Source organism: Polypterus senegalus, chromosome 1 (genome assembly GCF_016835505.1).
Source record: "Polypterus senegalus isolate Bchr_013 chromosome 1, ASM1683550v1, whole genome shotgun sequence".
In the NCBI taxonomy this organism is placed as follows: domain Eukaryota; kingdom Metazoa; phylum Chordata; class Cladistia; order Polypteriformes; family Polypteridae; genus Polypterus; species Polypterus senegalus.
In genome coordinates this window covers 143,241,796-143,259,524 of record NC_053154.1, presented here as the reverse complement: position 1 = coordinate 143,259,524, position 17,729 = coordinate 143,241,796, and the positions used below count along the sequence as shown (strand labels likewise).

At 36.8% G+C, this 17,729-nt stretch overlaps 1 protein-coding gene across 9 annotated transcripts in view; it reads left to right on the top strand.

The window, feature by feature from the left end:
* The window catches only part of mecom (MDS1 and EVI1 complex locus), a 546,819-nt gene that overhangs the window by 464,538 nt on the left and 64,552 nt on the right, over positions 1 to 17,729 (top strand). The window lies entirely within an intron of this gene.

The following is a 17,729-nucleotide window of genomic DNA, read 5'->3' as shown; positions in this document are numbered from 1 at the left end:
TTCCTTTCTTGTATGTAAGTGCAGTGCTTGGACCCATGTTTTGATTCTAGGCTGACGTGCTTCTGAGGAGGAGTTTGAATGACGTCCTCATATTTACATGGCTTTCTTCTGAGATTTTGGTTTTTCACAGATCTTTATGCCAAATATCACATTGATTATGGTCAGTTTCCCTCACAGGGGTAGGATATGTTTTTATGAGAGTAAGACTGAATTGCCCTTTCTCCATTAACCCAGATTATGGCTTTGGATTTGTGGGTATAGAAAATATATTTGTCATTATTCCTGTTTTACTGCAAAAATGTCTGACGTGATGCCAGTTAATTTTTGAGTGCAAAGAAAGAAAGTGTACACTGGTATATCTTGGTAACAGAGCATGTTTTATTTTGATTTCTGGTCCAGTGAAGATTTTTTAGAATTTGTATGCTGCATTTTTTATGCTAAATGCGGAATTATTTTTTTGAGCAAAATATTGGAGAGGCTTAAGTAAAAATAAAATCTGAACATGTTCTAATGTTATCATTGAATTCATTATTTCAGAAGTACTTGAAGGTTCCTTAACTCAAATATTTATTCTGCTGATATTTAATATTTATGATCATAAGAAAACAAACATTGCCTAGCTGAGTGAGTGACAGATTTGACTTTTAGCCCTGGACCCACAATTCGGCATGAGAAATAATCCAATAGGGTTGCAGTGGTTTGATCTCAGTCCCTGGTGAACCTCTGTCCACACCAGAAGATTGGCACATTTAGCTGTGTTTACTGAGAAAACACTTGAAAATATGCTTAAGTTCTGTAAATATCAATTTGTGTGAGTTGCATATAAAAGAGTTATAGATTATCCTTTCCGACTGGAGCATCTCAGTGGAATGTTTGGTAGTATGTTAAAGGTTTGTACAGTTTAATTGTGGGCATACAGTTTAACTGTAAAAGGGGAGAAATTACTTTGTAGTTTGCAAACAATTCTGTTTTTCATAGAAATGTGTCATAGGAAAGACACAGGAGAAATTGCAAAACTTTTAATGAGGGAATAATTTGATAATAAAAGAATAAAAAATGAAAGGATAGCACTCAGTGATACATAAGATGCAGATACGGTGTTATGAACACTGACATGAAAAAGTGAAGCTGCAGATAACCAGGAAGCTTGGTTTAGTGTGTTATCATTCAAGCTATTCACAAACTCCAATAACACTCAGCAACTCCTAGAGGAAAATAGAATGTAGTCTGATAAGAAAGAGGCAGAAAGGGGTGCAGCCTGCTCAGGTCTAGTGTTATTGGAGAATTTAAAAAAAAAAAAACTTGCAAAGAAGACCAAACTGAAGCCGTGATAGATGTTACACACCAAGGGCGACACATAAAAAAAATACGGAGCACTTGGCAGAAAGAGGCCCTGCTGAGCACTTACTTGCTGAGTGTGCAAATCTGGCAAAAATAAAACAGACCAAGAGACTCATACAGAGTGGGTTTGTGGCTTGCACTCACAGAGCTGGTGCTTAAGAGGACAAAAAGACTAGAGCCATTGAAAGAGTTCTGTGCATGGACTTTTTTTGGATTATACGATACATGGGTTTAAAAAGCGTAATGTTCTAATGTATGTAATCAGCCTAGAAAAACAATCAACCCTTCAAGGCCACCTCACCTGATGTCTGAGGCGCTTGGCTTAAATAAGGATTGAAGTTCAAATCCTACTGCTAGGCTACTGTGCCGTTGCAAATGTAAATAAACGTACATAGTGCTGCATGTTCCTCTTATTCTTAAGTCTGAATAGCCCTGAGGTCTGTGAAGTGAATGAACATTTATGTTCAGGGTTACTCTGTAAGCAAGAATATGTAAAGGTCCTTTGATGTTGACGCTCATCACAGTATAACTGAGGCCTTAATTTAGACTCATTTACAAGAATGTTAATTACAAATTGGATTTGGGAGATTTCAGGGCACATTCGTCTGTTCATTTCCTGAGTATGCATTGGCCTGGAAGCATCAGAAACAAGACAGAAACTGAATAGGAAGCAATGCAACTGACAAAGGTGAAAATTCTATATGTACAGTGTATAGTATATATAACACTGTACAAAAGTCTTAGCTCACCCATGAACATTTTTATATCTAGTTATCTAGGAAGTAAAAGTCTATTTCTTTGTTCAAATACTATATAACATACTAAGAAAGTAAGCAAATATTAATACAATAAAGGGTAAAGGAATGTATTTTTTAAATGTATCAATATTCATTGAGACCTCCCTCACTTAGATACACTGCTCCTTATTTTTCTCAATTTGTTCTGTGGAAAATTCTTCCAAAAGTCTTGTAGGATTTGTCATTATTATTATTTTTTAACTTTAGCTCTTTCTTGACCTTTTCTCTTTACAAGTGATCTCACACAGCTTTAGTTGTAGTGTAGCTGGAACTCTGAAGTTCTGAAGCTCTGAAGTGTTGTATATAATACGTTTCGTTGTCATATTTTTAGACTTTTACACCAAGTTGTTTTTATCAATTAGTTATTTTCACAAAGGTACAGCATAATGAGTCAGATCTGTTTTTAAATTTAATTGTTTTCAAAATTCTGACCAGATATCCTGCACTACTAACTGAACTACAGTACCAGGCTGTAACAGAGCCACCACCATACTAAGCAGAAGGTTTCTGGCAGGCAATTTCTTGACAACTCTTAATGGTAAAGAACAATTTTCAAATTTGGACTTAGTGCTCTGTAAGACTTTTTGTCACTGGTTATCAGAACATGCTTTATGGTCTTACACATAATACAATCTCTTCTGCTTATTGCCTTTCTAGCAGAATCAAACAATGTATTCTCAAAGTGGAAGTATTTACTTGGATACCAGATGACTCTATCAAGTGTTAACCAAGCACCTCACTGAATTTCCTTCTGTCCCTTTAAGTAATGTTTATCTGATGCAGACAGTTTATGATCTTCCATTGCATTCTCTGTTTTCAACTTGTGCACACTTTTCAAAATTTTGTATGACAGTTTGAACACCACATCTTGAAAGCATGGTTTGATATCTCATTCTTCACTGAGTAAATTCTTGATACCATATAATAACTTTATTTCAGCCAAAGTTAATTTACATTTTCAAACATCTCCTCAAGGCATCTCAGTATTTGTAGTTACCACCCTATTGTTAAAACAGATAACTAGTTTTCTTAGTTTGGCTAATCATTGCCTCATTAATGTGAATCAAGTATGCTTTTGGTGAAGTTTAATAAATACATGGAATGGTCTGCGTGCCTTGAGAAGACATTTGGTGATCTCACAACAGAGAGAAATAAATGTAACATTCTTGCTACGTTTTACTTTATCAACGTTTATTCATATTTATAAGTACCTGCACAAACAAAATTTTACAAATATATGTATACTTTATTTATATATACATATTACTATTCAATAGCTTTGAATAGCTTTTGAAACTTGCAGGTTTCTGATAGTAATTTTAAAAATGTCTTGGAAACTACCTTATTTTCTTCCTTCCTGTAAACTACAAACCTGAAAAAGAAGTTATGTACTTTAATACATTATGGTTTATCATGGCACTGAAAAAGGGCAAAGTGGTTATACATGAAATTAAGAATGTCACTATAATCTCTTCACATAACAATATTAATGCTACTACTTCTACCACCACTACTACTACTATTACTACTACTGATGGTACTAGTATATACATATGTATACAGGTATATTGTGTGTGTGTGTATATATATATATATTTATATGTAAATAAATATATTGTATATACATTCATAAAAAATGTATATATAATTTATTCATATTTTGATTGCATATCTCTTCATTTACAACATAAGGAAGGGTGAATTTTACAGTTTATTTCTTTATTAGCTAATCTGACAATAACATCATTCATTTGTTTGGATTGTCAGCCAACTTCACTGTAATACATCTTTCCAGGAATCCAGATTTTATTAATACTTGATTTGACCGCAGCAGAAATAATGAAAAAAACATTCTTTGCCTTACTGTCCAGAGTTAAACAACAATGGAATACTTTCACCACGGTAACCATAGGCAGCTTGATAATGCTAAAGAAATCAAAGAGAGCCCCTAGTGGTTTATTCAGAAAAAAACAACCAATCAGTGAAGGTTTTCTAGTGAACACTGATTATGAAGGGCAGGACAAAAGCATCCTGACTTCTCCCTTTTCTCTTAAAAAAAAAAAAAAACAACTTCTTCTGCAGTTGATACCAGACAGAAAAACTAAAGTGCATAAAACAGACACACAGAATATATATAAACTTAGCACAGGCCATTGGCAACTTGATATAAAATAAACAGGTAGAAATACTGTAACTGTAAAATTGATAATGAATAAAGAATAGTATTGTTTTTAAATATGTGAATTAGCCACAGAACAAATTTCAGTTCCCACCCTTAGTACTTTCTGTCTGTAGTTTTCATATTCTCCTTGTATCTGCGTTAGTCTGGTCGGGTAATAATTTCTTGCCAGAACCCAGAAATGTTGCATTAGTGGTTTTGACTTGACTATAATGAGTGAGTAAACTTTGTATGAAGAATTATCTAGCTAGCTATAGATAGATAGATAGATAGATAGATAGATAGATAGATAGATAGATAGATAGATAGATAGATAGATAGATAGATAGATAGATAGATAGATAGCAATGACTGTTTCAAATGTGACATTAATGGTGTGGTATCCCGTTCACATAGAGGTTTGGCCTTTAAAAAATATGGAATGGTAGGTGTTCTTTAATGGAATGAGCAAGTGTTCAGAAACTGGATTGAACCTTTATTAAAACTTTTTGCAAGACAGGGTCACAGTGCACACATGCACATTTATACTAACCTACATATATTTATAAGGAATACAGATCAGCGAGTCCAGAGAAGACTTTACACAGACATGAAAGATCATGCAAATTCCACACAGACAGTGTTGTGGTGCACCGGTAGAACCCAGGACTACCAGCAAGGCTAATCTCTGAATTTCCTTCCCATACTTTAAGAAAGATAAGTGACTAAAATAAGGAAAAGAGAAGAAGGTATATCAACCATTATTCCAAAAACCTTTGTAAAAGATTGCAAATTCATGTGAATAACTGAGTATTGCATATTCACACAATAGTTTGGCGATTTTTTTTTTTTTTTGCAATACCTTGAGAAATAATATAAATCAGGAAACTAAATGGTAATATATGGAAACTTTGCCATTCTATAGACACCTGTTTTAGCTTGCCCCAACTGCATAGCAGTTTATTTGTTTTGTATAACCAATCTAAAGACAGGCTTTTATGAAATGAGGAATAAGAATAGGATGTAAAAAAAAAACTATACTGTGCAAAAAGAGTGATGCAAGAGTGTTGATAATAAAGGTAAGTGCCAAATAAGGTTTAAAATGTGCATGGCACAGCTGGAAACTGTTCTTCTGTCTTGGCATCACATCATTTAAAGCTGGCAGAGTGTCATTTCAACGCATTCTTTTGTTGCCTGTCTGCCTTAGAAACCATTCACCACATTTAAAAGAGGGTTATTTTTGTTGAAAGTGCAAAGCAGCATGATCAAATCCAAGATAGCAGCTGAAAGATGTGTTGCTGTGGAAAATAGAGAAAAGAAATGAATGATGCTGGATATCTGTAGTGTGTACACACTGGTGATGGTCTAAAGATAATAGACTCATCTTTAAGGTTTGTTTAATGCTGGCTGCGCTTTCATGATTAGCCATTTATGCTCATTCACTGGTGGCACCCGTGCATGTGGTGAACAACAACAATGAGTCCCTTGGTCTATTCACAGTCTGAAGCAAACCCTATCACAAACACATTCCAGTCAGACCCAGGGTCTAATTAAGAATGGCCATCTGAATGAAAGCATTTTGGTTTATAGGCCTTTGAATTATACACCTGTGTCTTTAAAAACCTAACTGACAGTTTGTAACCTTAGCTTCTTGTGTGTAGTTTCTTTTCTCCCTTTTGACACGAACAAATTGCTTACTGTTTAGGTAATGCTGAGATGAAGAACACTCCCAGAGACTTAGGGTTAGGGTGTACAGCAACAACGATTTCATGGGGACACATGCTTTTTTTATTTTGACAATGTTGCTTGGGGATGTATTACTCATCTGGAGACCCCAGAAATGCATAAATGTAGATTTTAAAGCTCTTCTTGCTGCTTTGTTTTTGGATTTTTTTCTGCTTTCCACCATACTCATTCTGTTCAGTTTTTCTGCCTTTTTTGGTGTAATCCACTCAGAGTTAGATAGCCATGGGAAAACTTTACCGAATTAGACTTTACATTTAATCTGCCAATGGCCAGTAATTTGATTGGTGAAAAAATTCATTGAGTGTACCTCTGCCCCTTTTTTGCTGGATAATGAAAATTTATATCAATGTTTCAAGCATCTGGGGAGAGGCTGACAGCTTTGGGGCCGAATGAAGGATTACGCCATTCTGACCTCTGTCAGCATTGCCTTGCAGGCCAGTTACCCAAAACCCAACAGCTTTCACACATTTTTTTTTTTTTTTGCCAGGAAAAGCTCTCATTTGTGGAAGGTTAATGACACTGTAAATCTAATAGGCTATTTTAGTGGCATCCTGTGCCTCTTAAAAGTCACATGCAGCATTGGACAAAATTCCTTAAGTTGACTTTTTTCACTTCTTCCTCTTCCTCATCATCTTCTGTACATCAAGGTATACATAGAACTTTGCAATTGTACACAGTTACAAAAATCTTTTCATACAGCATAGTTCAGTTCCATTTATATGCTATATACGCTTTATATGTACTGTATATAAGTGAAAAGACATTGATTGATTTAAAGAATTTGCATTTTTGCTGTAGTTTATTTTGGAAAAACTTAATTAGAAGACATTATTACTATTCTTATTCCAAACTGGACTATCTGTATGCTGACAGTTGATGTAAACTAGATTTATTTACAAGAAAAGCTGTTCATTTTCTTTCACAGGTATTTCTAATTTTTAAACATTTGCCAGGGGTTTATCTGAGATGATATGTCTGTTAATTTCATTATAAATTTTGAGTATATTCTTAACTTTAGCATTGAAATGAGTCAATGTCCCTCTGGCAGAATACCTTTCTTGTACCAAAGAAATGACTTAAGTATAAGAATACATAGCAGGTTTAAGGCAGTCTGATTATTCTTCTCTGTCCCATATAGTGCAACACTAGTGCATAGTGGGACATGCAAGCATATTTAGCCACATTAGAGTCTCCAGTTAATCCAATATACTCATCTTTGGTTTGCAGAATAAAAACTAGAATACCTGGAGAAAGTGTCATGAAGACACAGAGATTGTGTAGACTTTACACAGCTGCTACTCAGAAGTGATAACAACTGTATCACCATGCTACCCACATGATTGTTCTGTATTGTCAAATACCAAACTAATTTTAAAATACCGGTAATTTCCATCCATCCATCCATTGTCCAACCTGCTATATCTTAACTACAGGGTCACCGGGGTCTGCTGGAGCCAATCCCAGCCAACACAGGGCGCAAGGCAGGAAACAAACCTTGGGCAGGGCGCCAGCCCACCGCAGGGCACACTCACACACACACCCACACACCAAACACACACAAGGGACAATTTAGGATCGCCAATGCACCTAACCTGAATGTCTTTGGACTGTGGGAGGAAACCGGAACACAAGGAGGACCCACGCCAGTAATCTCCATTTTCTAATTTTTTCCCAAACTAGTACAACATCTGATAATGTGTTTAAGATGTCTTTATGTATTATTTGCATTCTAAGCAAAACAGAAGATTACTTTCATCTAAATTGATTAATTAGATAGCATGATAACTGGGTAGTTAACTCTTTAACATCACAAGTCAAGCGTTCTTCATACACATGTTGTCCATGTGAAGTTTGCATGTTTTCAGTGTGTGTTTTCCTCTCACATCTCCAAAGGCAAGCATATGTGGGTATTTAAAAGAGTGGGCTTTTCAATGGACTGGTGCCATTTATGCTGTCATAGACTGTGACTCCTGTGCAAACCTGAATTCCATCATTAGATTCATTTGCTGCCTTCTTCTTTATAGTTGACTTAATAATAGCATGTATAATGCATAATGCTATAATTAGCAGTTATATATCTACTGGGTAAGGGTGCAAGTGTGTATTTTTCCCTCTTGAACTTGTAGCAGTACATCATACTGTTAATGGGCACTAATTGAGGAGAAACATCCATAATTTAATTTTGATTGTAACATGGGTTTTGTTCTGCTTCGCTATGGTTTGTCTGCCATATGGATTTTTTTGCATTTAAACTTTGGTGCAAATGCCTCAGTCTCTCTCCCAGCAGTTGCAGGTGCCACCATCAAATGCCTTATTCTCTTTTCTTTTCTCCTCTTACACATTCCTGCTCACAAGTGCAAAAAACTGGCATCAAGCCTAGTGCTGGGTCTAGTTTTAAGTCAAGTTGCTAACAGGTCTCCAGCTCCACACAGCCCTCACCAGAGATGGTACAGAAAATGAATGGTTGGTATCACACAATACTATGCATACAGACAGTGCACCTCCATAGATTGTTGTGATATCTTTTTTTCATTCTTAATTAGTTCTTGTCGTTAAAATCTTGCAGAGCCAAATTCACAATTTTGCTTTTGCCTAATTAAAGTACAGATACTGATACCATGACAATCAATTGATGTGGTGCATCTTTTGGAGGAAAGTCCGAAAGCATATACTTGGCACTGCCTCTTTTCATTCTCCTTTTCTATGGTTGGCTTTGACATGGTGCTCACAAGTAGGGGTTTACATATAATATTGCAGTAATCAGCTAATGCAAATATCAGAACAGACAGTTGCTGTTGTAAGTTTGCGTCTGTTCTGAGTAGGATAATATAAATACTTCTGTTTCCAATTACATGAAACAGTGATGATAAACTGTTGTGAGTTGCTGGACAATAGTACGCCGCTTGGCTGATTCACAGGACCACTAAGCCCGGGGGTTTCAGATGAGCAGATGGCAATAGTGTGTGTTTTGAGTGTGTGTGTGTGTGTGTGTGTGTGCGTGTGTGGTGGTGAGGGGGGTTTCTATTATTTAAACCAGGAAATGGTAAGCTGTCCTATCTAAAAAATTCCAGGCACGGATTTAAATGTGCATTCAGTTCCTTTCCAGCTGTGAGATCTGCTGAAGGTATCCAGTCAAAGGCACTTCTGCATATTTTTAGATTGCCCTTCCAGAGGATGTTCAGACAATTGTCTCATTTTTGGACAGTGTGCATGCAGAAATTGTATTGTTATTCAATGTTACAGAATCTAGCCAAAAAGTTCTTATTCTACATACTTTCCAGATAGTGTTTCATCTAATGGCTGCCGGCAGAGGGCTGTTTATATAAAAGGGTTATTGCTTTGTTTTCATTTGGAAGTTTGTTTCATGCCAGAACAGCCATATTCCATTGGGTTTGCGGTTAGAACAATGCTTGCATTACAGAATGTGACACAGGATGCCAAAGGATGCATGGCAAATCACAGAAGGTTACATGCTCGTGACGACCTTGATGTTACAGGAGGACTGCGGCCAGCCACCTCCCTGCTGTGTTTCGTCGACTTTTAAACACTTGCTTGCCACGGCCTCTTCATCTTGTACTTGGCTTGCATTTTTGGCACTTTTCCACAGCATGTAGCTATTTGCGCAACCATCCCTTTTCATAATTAGCCATCTGTAATCAGAACACGAATATCATACTGTTTCACTTAGGAAGCGCAAGTCATTGAAATTTTCTGAAATGAATACTGTTTATTCACCAACTTAATTGTATGTAAGTGCCGAATTTCAAGACCACATTGGTCAAGAAGGAGAGTCCTGCTTGCTCCCATAAGCAGATATTTATTTACTCTAATAAACAATATCAGCATTTAGAAATATATTTTTGTTTTGTATGAATTGATGTTGCCAACATTTTTTTTTATTAAATTCAGAAATAAATATCCATCTATTTGGAGTTCAGCTCTGGTTTAGTATGGGTCAGAGCCCACCCAGCAACATTATGCACAAGTTAGGAATGAATTCTGGACAGGGTGCACACACACACACACAAAAACTCACATTCAGTCAGTCGTATGGGGGCCAATAAAGTTATTTTAGCCTTCATCTCTTTGTGACTTAGGAGAAAAAACACAGTACACACACAAAGAAAAAAAAACAATAAAAAACTTACATATACACAGCAGAACACACAAACTTTACAAAGAAATCACCTGAACCAGAATCTGAACATCAAGAGCAACCAAGGTACACAAAAATAAGGCATTTTTTTAACTAGTCAATGTTGTTGCTTAGCAAATGTAGTAAGAGACAGACCATCAATGTATTTTGGTAATTTTTGCACATTATCTTTTAAGAAAAATTATTACATTTAAAAGAAAAGTTATCTACAATATAAAAAATGAGCACACCAACAATCATAAGTGCCTATGGCTAAGAATAGTTCAGAATCACTGCTCTCATTTCATTGGTTTTAATCATCACTTAAAGAGGAACATGAATAATAGAATTCAACTAAAAACAAAAATCATACTAAACAGTATATCTCTATCTCTTGCGGGTCTGATTAAACATTATTGACTACGAGAGAGATCACCAAAAATAAAAACTCTTTTTCATCTCCAAAAGTAAATTATACTTTCTCCCAGTCAGCTATTCCATCATATACCTCTAAACTCTAAATGCAGATTTAAGCAGCATGCTGTTATTTATACTGGTACTTTATATCTAATGCAACCATCCCTTTCAAATCCAGGGAGGCCTACAAAACTCTGCAGACACTTTAGCAGGTAGCTTCATTTTCAGTTGTAGGAAAGGATGGGAATCCTTAAAATTTCTATCCTGTCACAAAAGTGAAAGGGGAGTTGCACAGCCTGGAGACTTCCTGTAGTCCCCACAAGCTTCTGTAGCTCCAGTAAATATATGACCTTCTCAAGACCTTTCATTAAAGTGCAGCTTTCCCTTTAGATTTAGAAGTCCAAATCCTTCCCTCTGAGCTTTGGCTCCGCCCTCTGGGTGATTCATTCCATGACATGAGAAATTCACAAGTAGAAAAATTTTCAACATGTCCACCCCTCCTCCTCTGCCACCCCCAATTTTTTTTTTTTTTATACAGTACAGTAAGTAGATTGCTTTATAATCTTTTGTACATCTTCTGGAAAGAGCATATAGGTGGGTCATTTTCAGAAACAAAAATATAAAGCATTTGTGTTACACTGAATCTCATTTTGTGTACTTTTTTTTAAAGAGGCTTGAGGTGCTCGGCAGCGTACAAAAAGAATACTAGGGGCTTTATCTGCTTTTATCAAGGTGTGCAATGCACCACTGACATTAGAAGTACATCTACCTATAGTGCATTTGTTAGTCACCTAATGCTAAGTGCAGCAAATTAAGCCTATTAGTGACTAATAGATACACTATAATGAGATGCAGTCTTGTTACAAAGCTGATACACATAATTATATATATATAATTATATATAAGTGCTGTGATTAGGTATGTGTAGGATTATGCTCAAGAATGAGTTTGCCCATGGTGGTCTGAATTAACATCGAGAGATGGTTCTTGCCCTCTTCCATATGCTGATTACAAGTTCTTGCAGCCCTGTGTTATTTTTGGAAACCTTAGGTCCGATTGTTGTCTCTATATACTGTATAAATGTGAATCTGATAATATTTTATTTCAAATGTGATTACTCTATCTGGAGAATTTAGAACCAATTAAATCCAATGGTAAATATGAGTGTTCCTTTCTGTGTTACAACATGTTGATTAACAGTCTTTGATTTTAAAAAGAGACATGTCTTGCTGTTTTATTTCCTTTGTAATATGTCCAAATTACCAGCAGTGAGAGAAAATTACATATAAGTGATTGCAGCACTTCAGCTGTGGCCACAAGTATGTGCTGTCATAATGTTCCATGATGCTGTGACGGCTCTAATGAGGAGAAGAATTAAAAGAAAATTACCAACCAAGATTCTACATTCATTTAAGCCATGAAAGAGCCTATTTCTGACTGACGTCCACTGTCAACTGCGCATTACAGTACCTCAGCTGAAGATCCAAGCTGCTGTTTAAATTACAGGCTGTGTTTCATCACAAAAAGCAGAAGCAAGACATTGTACTTAAGATGCCATAAAAGAAAAGTAAACATAGATTGAATAATAAATGAAATTTTAGTTCTTGTTTCAGTGACTATAACATCAACTAACAGGCTTGCAATAGGGAAACAGTAGTGGTTTTCATTTGTTAAGTATATACAGACCATACATTCCTAGCACAGTTAGCTCTAACAGCCCAGAGCTATCCAGCTTCCAAATTGCAGCCCATAAAAAGAGTGAAAGGGATCCATCAGATAAGCTTTTCAACGGTAAATTATCAGTCATTAGAACTACATACACTTTGAAAAATAATTGCTTAGTGAGATTGTTACATTTTGATGGGGCAAAAATGAAAGAAAACAGTGTGCAGTGCAATAATAACTAAAATAAATAATAACAGCAAAACAACAGTGCACGGGCCAGCACGGTGGCGCAGTGAGTAGCGCTGTCGCCATCGCTTCCCGGGTTCTCCCTGCGTGGAGTTTGCATGTTCTCCCTGTGTCTGCATGGGTTTCCTCCGGGTACTCTGGTTTCCTCCCACAGAACAAAGACATGCAGGTTTGGCATTGCCAATTCTAAATTGTCCCTTGTGTGTGTTTGGTGTGTGGGTGTGTGTGTGTGTGTTTGCCCTGCGGTGGGCTGGCACCCTGCCAGGGGTTTGTTTCCTGCCTTGCACCCTGTGTTGGCTTGGATTGGCTCCAGCAGACCCCCGTGACCCTGTAGTTAGGATATAGTGGGTTGGGTAATGGATGGATGGACAACAGTGCACAAAGCATGATGTATTCATTCTGACTTTCATATGTACAAACCAACTCCAGCCATGTATTGTTGCTCATGCACTTCTAATTTTTGCTGTGCAGAAATGATCATTTCCAGTAGTCAAGATGGGATTTCTTTGACACATGTATCTGCATACAGGTCTGCTTTTATTTTTCTTACCTTACAACTCACTGCTAACTGAACTTGTAGTCTATTCTCTGGAGTGACAGTGGAGTTTTCTTTTGTATTAGGGGAGGCAGGGTTTACAGTAATTATCAGGTAATTGACAGTAAACAAAGGTTACCACAATAAAAAGCCTTTAAATCTCACCAGCCACTTTCCAATACTTAATTCCCAGAGGCTACACATACAAACATGTGCACACACGGCCCTGGACAAACAAGCCTGCAGGAAGCCACAGTGAGAGTAGATTGCAAATAAACATTATGAAAAGACAGGGTAAGCAAATATCAGTCCAGCCTGCCGTTGATTTGACCTGAATTTTTCAGAATATATTCATTCTTGTAGGTAAAAGCAACATAACACAGCCCTTGTTTCATATCACAGCTACAATATGTTGTTGAGCAATTATGTTTTGTCCACCCATCCTTCCATTTTCAATCCCATTAAAAATTTCACTGTACTCTGTATACATAAAATACTATTACAGCTATGCTTCTGGTTTATAGCGGGACAGAATCTAGAGTAGAAGCTTTATATTTAAGGGAGAGAACAGTCAAATACACACTCACACTCACTCATACAGGGCAAACACAGAGTGAGAGGGAAACAGGAGCCAATAGTGACAAACCCAAAAAAAGAGTGACCAGTCTGAGAGTATTTGGCTAAATAATCTACTACACTTAGCATAAATAAATAATCATGTCATTCTTAATTTGAATGTGGTTTTCATTAAAAAGAGAAAAAAGATAGTAATATTCATTCTCATTTGATCCTCTGACCCATTATTTTTGGACAAGAGCCACTATGGTGAAAATCTGGTTAGGGCAAAGAAACATCTCCAGGAACTCCTACAAATAGATACAACTCCTCCAGCATTAATTGGATCTGTCCCTGGGTCTCCTGCCAGTGGCCTCTGCTTGGTATCCCTCCAGCATAATCTGGTTCCTATTGGTTCTGAGTGTCAGTGACTCAAATCTAAGATTTTAAATCTCAGACATTAGTCTCTGTCTTTGCCCTTTGTCCACAATGCCTTGGAATTTTCACAGCCCCAAAATGCAAACTGCTGAGACTTCCACCAACACTCTCCAGAGCCATATATTTCTGAAAACACAGTATAGGTGCTTGGGTGTGGATGGACAAAAACTCTTTTTTTTTTTTTTAAACAGACTAATATGTTCTGATTTCTTCATGCATTTTGCATTGCCTTTCTCTGATTGGATCCCACTCATTATAAGGTCTCATTCACTTTTCACGGAGAAAAACATATTCTAATATAGAGGACCACAGAAGAATCACTCATTTTGTTGCTTGCCTATAAGCATCTAAATTGTGTTTTGTACAGTTTGAATGCTGCATACATGTGTGAAAGACCAATAATTTACAGATCCCGTGGCTGGCAGTGTTGCCATTCCTTCAAAGAGCACTGGTTTTGGGTAAGACTTCTACGCATTGTACATGCAATAGGCAAATGACTATGTTATAGATGTTTTCGGACATTTTAGTGTGGATGGAAATAATTTAACAAAACAATGTGAAAATGCTAGTGTGCATGAAGATCATTTTTGGCATAAAATTACATTTTCAAATTAAAACATAGTGGTATGGATGTAAACTCTTCTCCTACACCACTCTTCTCCGGGCACAATGCCCATATGTACCACTTTTAAACCAGTCAATCAATCTCACAATCCTCCTCACTGCCACCTCGAAGTAAGACTGTGCTGAAATTCCCTACATTATGGCAATAGCTTCTCGAGCCCCTGCAATAAGACAGAAAGATACTAACTTTCTGATCCTGTCACATTTGGTTTCAAATTGCTCCACTGGTGATCACAGTTAAAGGAGGCCATAAGAATATATGATCCAAAAATAGCAGAGATGTAGGCTTCTGCAAGTGTCTATTTCTAAATTCTGTCTGAGGAAATCAAGTACAGGAAAGAAGATCATTGGCAACCCATCTTACATAGTTTGAAATTCAAGAATTTAGACAAAACTGTCATTCCATATACAACAGGGTCTTGGAACTTCATAATAACAACTTGTGTGGTCATCAGCCTCTTCTAGATCCACTGAAGTTGTCCTGGCAAATTTGCTGAACTGCCATAATTCCTCAAATATTTCTGCAGGAACAAAGAGTCAATCCGCTGTTAAACTGCTGGAATGGAATTCTCCTCTGCAATCCAAAACTTAGAAATTAGCCAAGGCTAATTTTCTGGTAACCTGGCATAGGATTTTCCAGATAGTTTATGTAGTGTAATTTACTTATAGTTATCCAACACCTTTTGGTGACCATTAAGCATATGCACTACTTATTTTTTACATAATAATGAAGAGGTGTTTTTGCAAAAACAATTCAACAACATTCTGACTCTTCAGCATTTCTGGCTGAATTTCATTCACCACTGAACCTTTACTGAAACTATTGAAAAGATAAGGGATATTAATATGGTGTTGGCAATGCTTATTGGGGGAAAGAAATGTCTTAACTCAGTAATATTACTAGTCAAGTTGAAAGTTTTTCAATCTTTGTTGAGAATTTCCTGGGTCATGTTCTTTATATCCTGTTGCTTTGCAGATCTTCAGATCTTCTCTGAGACCAGAGAAAATGCATTTTCAATGGTTTTGCTAAACTCTTCAAAAAATCAACAAAGACCTTCCTGTTTACAGCACATACAGTTGAAGGCTTGCATTTTAAATTTTTTGGCTACCCTTTGACAACAGAATATAGGGTTGTCAGCATCATAGCTACCAACCACCTTTTGCCCACAGCATATTGCAGCCATCTTTATTACTGAGATCCAGGAAGATTATGTCGAATGATAAAATCTAAAACCATTTTGAACAGTTGCTTCAGTTAGACATGTGCATTGGGTGTGTGGAGTTTTTCCCAAACATTGACTATACGGTCTGATCCAAATTAATATAGTGCAGTGATAAGTTAAAAGCCCATCAAATCTTTTTGTCAAAGCATCAAGAAAATATAGCCTGTGATATGATGACAACTTCACTGTTGGCCATTGGCCCATGGTGCACTGCTGATACACAATGTGTAAATGTGAGAAACCTTGAGTTTTTACATGGTGTTTTGCTAAGGAAAATCCATGATTAACTGTGGATAACCCATAATTAACCACTAATCAATCACAAACCCATAAGTGTTCCATCATCCCCAGCATGAGTTCTGAAATCCCCCAGCAAGACAATAGAGTTACCACTTCAATCATCTCACCCACCCTCTCTAATGCTACTATACACTACATGAATTTCAGCATTACAAAATTGCTGAACTGCTAACATTGCACAATATTTTTTCCTGTTATCACTTTCCTTGTCAAGGACACTACAAAATCAAACAATAAAGTGCAGTTGAGATCCACAAATTTCCCTCTGTAAAGAGTATTTAATTCCAAACTCCATTGTCTTACAAAAACACATGTGAGATGTATCTGTTTCTTTTCACATGACTTTGCCAAAATGGATCTGGGAGAACTGCTTGCAGATCAGATTGTCTGTGCTCTCATTTGTTCAGAAAACAGAAATATGATGTTAAGATGGGAATTACGGAGGAGAGAATGGTTGGGAAAATACATCCAAATTCTCTTTGATTTCTTAAGTCCACACGTGCCATAGACAGACTTTATTAACTATCATTTTGAAGTTGTTTCAGTTTTCCATCTCAACCACTTCATTCGCTCTTGTACTCTCATTGGCTGTTGCTCATTGCTGTTGCTGCTATTTGTTGAAAGCATACTCACATACTGTAGAAGATTTTATGCAGATACGTTCTGCATGTTTCTGTGAAAGACTGGTGATGGGTACATGCAGATATTTGGCTCAGATTTGGGATTTTGTTCCTGATTTTAAAAGATCATCATCAACTGGAAGATCAGAGAGAAAATCAGGTATCAGAAGACTAAGCATTCTGAACTGCTGTTAAGAACAGACGTTCAGACTCAGGTGAAACTTTCTTCATTTTAACTAGGATACATTTTGAAGCCCCTCTGTCATTCAGCAGTACACGCTTCAGCTTCATGACATGCAGCTGGGAGCTTTTAATTTTCCTGCATCTTCCAGTGACTGGTGTGGCAAGATAAAGTAGGAGAAAGAATTTCCAACTGAGACATCTGACTTCAAAATAATATTTGTGTGTGGGCAATACACTTGACTGCCACTCTTTGCCTGCCAGGTGGTGAACTCACAGAGCAGCTCCAGGTGGCTTGTTTGAGCTCAGGCTGTGAAGGGTGTGTGGGAAATTCATTTAGTAGATACTTTTTGGTGAACACCACTGTCAAATTAAATCAGTTCTGCCAAACAGTATTAAGTGACTTTTTGCTCTAAATGTTAAGTCATTAAAAGAGACAATTTACAGATTGTTTTTTTTCTTTGGCATCTTCTCATTCATCAATATCCAAGGCTGCAGAATCACATCTTTAAATATGCACCCAAGGACTAAAGGGAATGCCCTGCTCTGGCAGGCTAAGGGGAATACACCTCTTAAGCAGACAAGACCACGAAGAAACCTAATGTAGGTTCTCCACTTCATCAGTAATGTTTCTCCAGCATAATTATTTCAACTGGATAAGTGATTCATGTACTTGAGGGCACTGGTGGAAGGTAAGGGAAAGTGCATTTGAACTGAAGCCAGGAATTGCTTCTTCGCACAAAAAAGTT